The following is a 12,093-nucleotide window of genomic DNA, read 5'->3' as shown; positions in this document are numbered from 1 at the left end:
CAAGGGCTCTTGTTTTCAAGCTTCTCCTCTGCACACAGCCTGTCCTTGGTGGACTTGAAGTAGGCCGTGGTGAGTAAGTCCACGATTGTAATGGGGTTTGCAGTCCACCTCTTCAGCAACGGCAGCCAATGACCCTTTACGAGCCTCCTCTTCCTCCTAAACAGATGGATAGAGAGCTAGATTAATACGTTATTGATCACTAAGGGGCAATTAATTATCATCAGTAAGCAACAGAACAATATACACACCTCCTCCACATCACAGTCAGCCAGCTGCATGCAGGGGTCTTCTCTCCGTACAACTGTAGTTTCAGGGGCTTTCTCTTCTTTTCCAGTGCCGTTTCTTGTGCAGGATAAAGCTGTTCACCACTGTAATGTCGACTTATCACGTTTTAGGGAAGACCCAGATGCAGACAGTGTTGAAATAACAAAAGTTTATTACTTAGAACAAGGGGCAGGCAAAGTGACAGGTCAAGGGCAGGCAGAGGTCAGTAATCCAGATCAGAGTTCATAAGGTACAGAACGGCAGGCAGTCTCAGGGTCTGGGCAGGCAGAGGTCAGTAATCCAGATCAGAGTCAAAAAGTTCAGAACGGCAGACAGGCTCAGGGTCAGGGCAGGCAGAGGTCAGTAATCCAGATCAGAGTCAAAAAGTTCAGAATGGCAGACAGGCTCAGGGTCTGGGCAGGCAGAGGTCAGTAATCCAGATCAGAGTCAAAAGGTACAGAACGGCAGGCAGGGGCAGGGTCAGAGTCATGGCAGGCAGAATGATCAAAACCGGGAAAACTAGAAAACAGGAACCATAGAAAAGACAGGCGCAAGGGGAAACCCCCTGGTAGGCTTAACAGACAAAACGAACTGGCAACAGACAAACAGAGAACACAGGTATAAATACATTGGGGATAATGGGGAAGATGGGCGACACCTGGAGGGGGGTGAAGACAAGCACAAAGACAAGTGAAAAAGATCAGGGAGTGACAAGAACAGTTTCTGGTACCACTCTGGAATCTTCGTCTACGTTTTTACACTTCCAGAGGAAGTGACATCACATCAGACATCTCCCCCCATTAACCCTTGTGGTGTTCATGTTTTTGTTCTTCACCCAATGTTCTGATGGACCCACATCACTATTGGGTTTTTATAACAATTTACCTAAAAATACTTCATACTTAAACTTTACATGGAAGGTAAATTCAAACTAAGTCAGTAGCCACGCCCAAGTGAATAGACATTGTTTAGATATGAGGAACCAACCCCTTTTCCACTCACGAATAAAAGCCTCCGTGACGAAAAGTCACCTCAGTTCCAAATACCGTGAGGGTTTAAAAAGGCTCATTCTAATTTCAACTCTACAGTCCAGGAAACGTGACAGCTTGCTCCACACGTGAAATGGTATGAACTCTGAACTATTGATCACCTGAAGAAGAAGTGCATACATAATCATACTGCGTCTGAACATCTGAACACTGACCGACGCGGAAGCATCTCCAGAGACTGAGACAAACCTCTCGATGCTCACGCTGATGTTGGCTTCGTTCTGTAGTTATTATCTGAACCATTCTGACATAGGACCGTCGTCCCCACATCTTCGGAACAGGACGCTCTATTGTCGTCAAGGCTTTGTATAGGAAGGGAAAAGAGGGCGTGTTTGAAAAGTTTTATAGCCCATGTCCCTTCACAGAGGCGGGCCACTGAGTGAGCAGCCCTAACTTATGCAAACCCACATCTCACATTTTACAAGTCCATGTGAATCCGATAACTCTGATGTGTAGACTTTCCACTGTAGAGTTTATGTCATCTTATCATTGATGAGAATGTCTCAGATGACAACCGAACTGACATCATATTCATTAAGTACCACCGCATATGTTCCATTGGTCGGATTACCAGAATATAGTTCATTTCCCCCCACCTTCTGATGTTCCCAGAATCTCTATGTTTAAAAAAACTGTAACCTCAGTAGAGTAGAGAGAGGAAAAAGGGGGGAAGAGGTATTTATGACTGTCATAAACCTACCCCCCCAGGCCAAGGTCATGACAGTAGCTACCCAGGTCCGATAGAGACCCATGTTCCTTCCTTACAAAACCCCCTTCTCTTCTCTCTGAATCTATCATGTTATAACCAAACTATTTTTGGTCTGTCCACTAGGGACGATACTTACAGTATAATCTTATTATGTATTGTATATTCTGTAATTGTTTAATTCATTAGTAAATAAATAATTGAGCCAATTTGTGTTGATTCTTAAGTAAAGCCTGGGTTCTTACAGATAACCAAGAACTTTACGACGTTCAGATGAGACTGATATTAGGTAAAACATTATTAATGACTGATTGACTGCTATTGACGTGTAAGTTATTCAGATCTTCAAGAGAGGAATCTTCACACATCGCAGAGCTTCTTCTTGTTGCTACCAGCTGCAATCTGGAATGATGAAAACACTTAGTTCAGGAATGTTACTAATATCTCACTCACTCACACTTACATTTCTAGTTACAGCGGGCCAAGGTTGACATCACTCACACTTACTTCCGGTATTGGAGTTGTTGGTTCTGTGGGTCGGGCGGATGGGGCACCAGCATCCTCCTCCTGAACCCTCCTAACAATGGCTGCAGAAGCTGGGGTCCTTGGGATATGTTGCCTCCTCTGGATTTGAGGTCTTACCAATGCCTTGGCCAGCTCCTCAAGAAAGAGCCGACTCCTCTGGAGCTTCCCTCTGCCCCAATCTGGGTTCAACGCCGTCCAGATGCCAAACGCCCCCCTAAACGGCATAAAATGCTCATCAACAGTAACGTTGGGCCCAGGGTTGTAAGACAGGGGAAGGCGGTCCACCCACTTGTCCCACACTGACCTGATAGCAGCTACGGTAGCTTGTCTCTCTGCCGCCGAGCTGGTCTGGTGTCTCGGTTATCGAAGCGGATAATCCTGGAACTAATACGATTTTTTTATTTGTTTTGATTTGATTTGGAACTAATACGGAAGTTTTCCAGAGACATTGTTGCACAGAAAAGTTATCTGACAGTTTCTGCACCCCACAGGGATTCTGTGGATTATCCATTGGATCTGAAAACATCAGCAAGGATAAGAACCCCAAAGTATGTATGTAAATAAGTTTGGTCAATCTCCTTCCATCTCTCTCCAAAAACACACCTTCCCTCCAAATTAGTGCAGTCCAGAATGATTTTCTGGATGGTGTCTGGGATGAACAGTTCAAAGGAAGACTTTATGTCCTACACATCGGCCCTGGTTGCATCCTTATCACATTGGCAGCCATGCAGAGTGGTTCATTCCTTAGGCAAGAAGACCATTCAATAAAATAAAAAAATTGGACATCCATATTTCTCCTCCTGGAGGCTGCTGATGAGCTGGTTGCTGACAGGCTGGTCATGGGGCTGGTTGCTGATGGGCTGGTCCTGGGGCTGGCTGCTGACGGGCTGGTCCTCGGGCTGACAGCTGGTCCTGGGGCTGGTTGCTGATGGGCTGGTTGCTGACAGGCTGGTCCTGGTCCTGGGGCTGGTTGCTGACGGGCTGGTTCTGGGGCTGGCTGCTGATGAGCTGGTCCTGGGGCTGGCTGCTGATGAGCTGGTCCTGGGGCTGGCTGCTGACGGGCTGGTCCTGGGGCTGGTTGCTGATGGGCTGGTTGCTGACAGGCTGGTCCTGGTCCTGGGGCTGGTTGCTGACAGGCTGGTCCTGGGGCTGGTTGCTGATGGGCTGGTTGCTGACAGGCTGGTCCTGGGGCTGGTTGCTGATGGGCTGGTCCTGGGGCTGGTTGCTGACGGCTGGTCCTGGGGCTGGTTGCTGATGGGATGGTCCTGGGGCTGGTTGCTGATGGGCTGGTTGCTGATGAGCTGGTCCTGGGGCTGGCTGCTGACGGGCTGGTCCTGGGGCTAGTCCTGGGGCTGGTTGCTGACGGGCTGGTCCTGGGGCTTGTCGCTGACGGGCTGGTCCTGGGGCTTGTTGCTGACGGGCTGGTCCTGGGGCTGACGGCTGGTCCTGGGGCTGGCTGCTGACGGGCTGGTCCTGGGGCTGACGGCTGGTCCTGGGGCTGGTTGCTGATGGGCTGGTTGCTGATGGGCTGGTTGCTGACAGGCTGGTCCTGGGGCTGGTTGCTGACGGGCTGGTCCTGGGGCTGGTTGCTGACGGCTGGTCCTGGGGCTGGTTGCTGATGGGCTGGTCCTGGGGCTGGTTGCTGGTTGCTGAGGCTGGACCAGAACACCACATATGTAATATAAATGTATAGGGGGTCCAGTGGACCAGAACACCACATATATAATATTAATGTATAGGGGGTCCAGACCAGAACACCACATATATAATATTAATGTATAGGGGGTCCAGACCAGAACACCACATATATAATATTAATGTATAGGGGGTCCAGACCAGAACACCACATATATAATATTAATGTATAGGGGGGTCCAGACCAGAACACCACATATATAATATTAATGTATAGGGGGTCCAGACCAGAACACCACATATATAATATTAATGTATAGGGGGTCCAGTGGACCAGAACACCACATATATAATATTAATGTATAGGGGGTCCAGACCAGAACACCACATATATAATATTAATGTATAGGGGGGTCCAGTGGACCAGAACACCACATATATAATATTAATGTATAGGGGGTCCAGTGGACCAGAACACCACATATATAATATTAATGTATAGGGGGGTCCAGTGGACCAGAACACCACATATATAATATAAATGTATAGGGGGGTCCAGACCAGAACACCACATATATAATATTAATGTATAGGGGGTCCAGACCAGAACACCACATATATAATATTAATGTATAGGGGGGTCCAGTGGACCAGAACACCACATATATAATATTAATGTATAGGGGGTCCAGACCAGAACACCACATATATAATATTAATGTATAGGGGGTCCAGACCAGAACACCACATATATAATATAAATGTATAGGGGGTCCAGACCAGAACACCACATATATAATATTAATGTATAGGGGGTCCAGTGGACCAGAACACCACATATATAATATTAATGTATAGGGGGTCCAGACCAGAACACCACATATATAATATTAATGTATAGGGGGGTCCAGTGGACCAGAACACCACATATATAATATTAATGTACAGGGGGTCCAGACCAGAACACCACATATATAATATTAATGTATAGGGGGTCCAGACCAGAACACCACATATATAATATTAATGTATAGGGGGTCCAGTGGACCAGAACACCACATATATAATATTAATGTATAGGGGGTCCAGACCAGAACACCACATATATAATATTAATGTATAGGGGGGTCCAGACCAGAACACCACATATATAATATTAATGTATAGGGGGGTCCAGTGGACCAGAACACCACATATATAATATTAATGTATAGGGGGTCCAGACCAGAACACCACATATATAATATTAATGTATAGGGGGGTCCAGTGGACCAGAACACCACATATATAATATAAATGTATAGGGGGTCCAGTGGACCAGAACACCACATATATAATATTAATGTATAGGGGGGTCCAGACCAGAACACCACATATATAATATTAATGTATAGGGGGTCCAGTGGACCAGAACACCACATATATAATATTAATGTATAGGGGGTCCAGTGGACCAGAACACCACATATATAATATTAATGTATAGGGGGGTCCAGACCAGAACACCACATATATAATATTAATGTATAGGGGGTCCAGTGGACCAGAACACCACATATATAATATTAATGTATAGGGGTCCAGACCAGAACACCACATATATAATATTAATGTATAGGGGGTCCAGTGGACCAGAACACCACATATATAATATTAATGTATAGGGGGTCCAGTGGACCAGAACACCACATATATAATATTAATGTATAGGGGGTCCAGTGGACCAGAACACCACATATATAATATTAATGTATAGGGGTCCAGTGGACCAGAACACCACATATATAATATTAATGTATAGGGGGTCCAGACCAGAACACCACATATATAATATTAATGTATAGGGGGTCCAGACCAGAACACCACATATATAATATTAATGTATAGGGGGTCCAGACCAGAACACCACATATATAATATTAATGTATAGGGGGTCCAGTGGACCAGAACACCACATATATAATATTAATGTATAGGGGGTCCAGTGGACCAGAACACCACATATATAATATTAATGTATAGGGGGTCCAGACCAGAACACCACATATATAATATTAATGTATAGGGGGTCCAGTGGACCAGAACACCACATATATAATATTAATGTAAGGGGTCCAGTATATAATATTAATGTATAGGGGGTCCAGTGGACCAGAACACCACATATATAATATTAATGTATAGGGGGTCCAGTGGACCAGAACACCACATATATAATATTAATGTATAGGGGGGTCCAGTGGACCAGAACACCACATATATAATATTAATGTATAGGGGGTCCAGACCAGAACACCACATATATAATATTAATGTATAGGGGGTCCAGACCAGAACACCACATATATAATATTAATGTATAGGGGGTCCAGTGGACCAGAACACCACATATAATATTAATGTATAGAGGGTCCAGACCAGAACACCACATATATATATTAATGTATAGGGGGTCCAGACCAGAACACCACATATATAATATTAATGTATAGGGGTCCAGACCAGAACACCACATATATAATATTAATGTATAGGGGTCCAGACCAGAACACCACATATATAATATTAATGTATAGGGGGGTCCAGACCAGAACACCACATATATAATATTAATGTATAGGGGGTCCAGTGGACCAGAACACCACATATATAATATTAATGTATAGGGGGTCCAGACCAGAACACCACATATATAATATTAATGTATAGGGGGTCCAGTGGACCAGAACACCACATATATAATATTAATGTATAGGGGTCCAGACCAGAACACCACATATATAATATTAATGTATAGGGGGTCCAGACCAGAACACCACATATATAATATTAATGTATATATAATATTAATGGGGTTGGTCCAGACCAGAACACCACATATATAATATTAATGTATAGGGGTCCAGTGGACCAGAACACCACATATATAATATTAATGTATAGGGGGTCCAGTGGACCAGAACACCACATATATAATATTAATGTATAGGGGGTCCAGACCAGAACACCACATATATAATATTAATGTATAGGGGGTCCAGACCAGAACACCACATATATAATATTAATGTATAGGGGGTCCAGTGGACCAGAACACCACATATATAATATTAATGTATAGGGGGTCCAGTGGACCAGAACACCACATATATAATATTAATGTATAGGGGGTCCAGACCAGAACACCACATATATATATTAATGTATAGGGGGGTCCAGTGGACCAGAACACCACATATATAATATAAATGTATAGGGGGTCCAGACCAGAACACCACATATATAATATTAATGTATAGGGGGTCCAGTGGACCAGAACACCACATATATAATATAAATGTATAGGGGGGTCCAGACCAGAACACCACATATATAATATTAATGTATAGGGGGTCCAGACCAGAACACCACATATATAATATTAATGTATAGGGGGGTCCAGACCAGAACACCACATATATAATATTAATGTATAGGGGGGTCCAGTGGACCAGAACACCACATATATAATATTACTGTATAGGGGGGTCCAGACCAGAACACCACATATATAATATTAATGTATAGGGGGGTCCAGACCAGAACACCACATATATAATATTAATGTATAGGGGGGTCCAGACCAGAACACCACATATATAATATTAATGTATAGGGGGTCCAGACCAGAACACCACATATATAATATTAATGTATAGGGGGTCCAGTGGACCAGAACACCACATATATAATATTAATGTATAGGGGGTCCAGTGGACCAGAACACCACATATATAATATTAATGTATAGGGGGTCCAGTGGACCAGAACACCACATATATAATATTAATGTATAGGGGTCCAGACCAGAACACCACATATATAATATTAATGTATAGGGGGTCCAGACCAGAACACCACATATATAATATTAATGTATAGGGGGGTCCAGACCAGAACACCACATATATAATATTAATGTATAGGGGGTCCAGACCAGAACACCACATATATAATATTAATGTATAGGGGGTCCAGTGGACCAGAACACCACATATATAATATTAATGTATAGGGGGGTCCAGACCAGAACACCACATATATAATATTAATGTATAGGGGGTCCAGACCAGAACACCACATATATAATATTAATGTATAGGGGGTCCAGACCAGAACACCACATATATAATATTAATGTATAGGGGGGTCCAGTGGACCAGAACACCACATATATAATATTAATGTATAGGGGGTCCAGACCAGAACACCACATATATAATATTAATGTATAGGGGGTCCAGACCAGAACACCACATATATAATATTAATGTATAGGGGGTCCAGACCAGAACACCACATATATAATATTAATGTATAGGGGTCCAGTGGACCAGAACACCACATATATAATATTAATGTATAGGGGGTCCAGACCAGAACACCACATATATAATATTAATGTATAGGGGGTCCAGACCAGAACACCACATATATAATATTAATGTATAGGGGGTCCAGACCAGAACACCACATATATAATATTAATGTATAGGGGGGTCCAGACCAGAACACCACATATATAATATTAATGTATAGGGGGTCCAGTGGACCAGAACACCACATATATAATATTAATGTATAGGGGGTCCAGACCAGAACACCACATATATAATATTAATGTATAGGGGGGTCCAGACCAGAACACCACATATATAATATTAATGTATAGGGGGTCCAGTGGACCAGAACACCACATATATAATATTAATGTATAGGGGTCCAGACCAGAACACCACATATATAATATTAATGTATAGGGGGTCCAGACCAGAACACCACATATATAATATTAATGTATAGGGGGTCCAGACCAGAACACCACATATATAATATTAATGTATAGGGGTCCAGTGGACAGAACACCACATATATAATATTAATGTATAGGGGGTCCAGTGGACCAGAACACCACATATATAATATTAATGTATAGGGGGTCCAGTGGACCAGAACACCACATATATAATATTAATGTATAGGGGGGTCCAGACCAGAACACCACATATATAATATTAATGTATAGGGGGTCCAGTGGACCAGAACACCACATATATAATATTAATGTATAGGGGGTCCAGTGGACCAGAACACCACATATATAATATTAATGTATAGGGGGGTCCAGACCAGAACACCACATATATAATATTAATGTATAGGGGGGTCCAGACCAGAACACCACATATATAATATTAATGTATAGGGGGTCCAGACCAGAACACCACATATATAATATTAATGTATAGGGGGTCCAGACCAGAACACCACATATATAATATTAATGTATAGGGGTCCAGACCAGAACACCACATATATAATATTAATGTATAGGGGGTCCAGTATAATATTAATGTATAGGGGTCCAGTGGACCAGAACACCACATATATAATATTAATGTATAGGGGGGTCCAGTGGACCAGAACACCACATATATAATATTAATGTATAGGGGGGTCCAGACCAGAACACCACATATATAATATTAATGTATAGGGGGTCCAGACCAGAACACCACATATATAATATTAATGTATAGGGGGTCCAGTGGACCAGAACACCACATATATAATATTAATGTATAGGGGGGTCCAGTGGACCAGAACACCACATATATAATATTAATGTATAGGGGGTCCAGTGGACCAGAACACCACATATATAATATTAATGTATAGGGGGTCCAGACCAGAACACCACATATATAATATTAATGTATAGGGGGTCCAGACCAGAACACCACATATATAATATTAATGTATAGGGGGGTCCAGACCAGAACACCACATATATAATATTAATGTATAGGGGGTCCAGACCAGAACACCACATATATAATATTAATGTATAGGGGGGTCCAGTGGACCAGAACACCACATATATAATATTAATGTATAGGGGTCCAGACCAGAACACCACATATATAATATTAATGTATAGGGGGTCCAGACAGACACCACATATATAATATTAATTAACACCACACCATATATATATTAATGTATAGGGGGTCCAGACCAGAACACCACATATATAATATTAATGTATAGGGGGTCCAGTGGACCAGAACACCACATATATAATATTAATGTATAGGGGGTCCAGACCAGAACACCACATATATAATATTAATGTATAGGGGGTCCAGACCAGAACACCACATATATAATATTAATGTATAGGGGGTCCAGTGGACCAGAACACCACATATATAATATTAATGTATAGGGGGGTCCAGTGGACCAGAACACCACATATATAATATTAATGTATAGGGGGTCCAGACCAGAACACCACATATATAATATTAATGTATAGGGGGTCCAGACCAGAACACCACATATATAATATTAATGTATAGGGGGTCCAGACCAGAACACCACATATATAATATTAATGTATAGGGGGTCCAGTGGACCAGAACACCACATATAATAAATATTAATGTATAGGGGTCCAGACCAGAACACCACATATATAATATTAATGTATAGGGGTCCAGTGGACCAGAACACCACATATATAATATTAATGTATAGGGGTCCAGACCAGAACACCACATATATAATATTAATGTATAGGGGGGTCCAGACCAGAACACCACATATATAATATTAATGTATAGGGGGTCCAGACCAGAACACCACATATATAATATTAATGTATAGGGGGGTCCAGACAAGAACACCACATATATAATATTAATGTATAGGGGGTCCAGTGGACCAGAACACCACATATATAATATTAATGTATAGAGGGTCCAGACCAGAACACCACATATATAATATTAATGTATAGGGGGTCCAGACCAGAACACCACATATATAATATTAATGTATAGGGGGTCCAGTGGACCAGAACACCACATATATAATATAAATGTATAGGGGGGTCCAGTGGACCAGAACACCACATATATAATATTAATGTATCGGGGGTCCAGTGGACCAGAACACCACATATATAATATTAATGTCCAGACCAGAACACCACATATATAATATTAATGGGGGTCCAGACCAGAACACCACATATATAATATTAATTTATAGGGGGTCCAGACCAGAACACCACATATAATATTAATGTATAGGGGGTCCAGACCAGAACACCACATATATATATTAATGTATAGGGGTCCAGACCAGAACACCACATATATAATATTAATGTATAGGGGTCCAGACAAGAACACCACATATATAATATTAATGTATAGGGGTCCAGTGGACCAGAACACCACATATATAATATTAATGTATAGGGGGTCCAGACCAGAACACCACATATATAATATTAATGTATAGGGGGTCCAGACCAGAACACCACATATATAATATTAATGTATAGGGGTCCAGTGGACCAGAACACCACATATATAATATTAATGTATAGGGGTCCAGTGGACCAGAACACCACATATATAATATTAATGTATAGGGGGTCCAGACCAGAACACCACATATATAATATTAATGTATAGGGGGTCCAGACCAGAACACCACATATATAATATTAATGTATAGGGGTCCAGTGGACCAGAACACCACATATATAATATTAATGTATAGGGGGTCCAGTGGACCAGAACACCACATATATAATATTAATGTATAGGGGTCCAGTGGACCAGAACACCACATATATAATATTAATGTATAGGGGGTCCAGACCAGAACACCACATATATAATATTAATGTATAGGGGGGTCCAGACCAGAACACCACATATATAATATTAATGTATAGGGGGTCCAGTGGACCAGAACACCACATATATAATATTAATGTATAGGGGGTCCAGTGGACCAGAACACCACATATATAATATTAATGTATAGGGGGTCCAGACCAGAACACCACATATATAA

This window comes from Oncorhynchus nerka, linkage group LG10 (assembly GCF_034236695.1).
Source record: "Oncorhynchus nerka isolate Pitt River linkage group LG10, Oner_Uvic_2.0, whole genome shotgun sequence".
NCBI lineage: Eukaryota > Metazoa > Chordata > Actinopteri > Salmoniformes > Salmonidae > Oncorhynchus > Oncorhynchus nerka.
The sequence above is the reverse complement of the archived record's forward strand: the minus strand, read 5'-3'. Positions refer to the sequence as shown.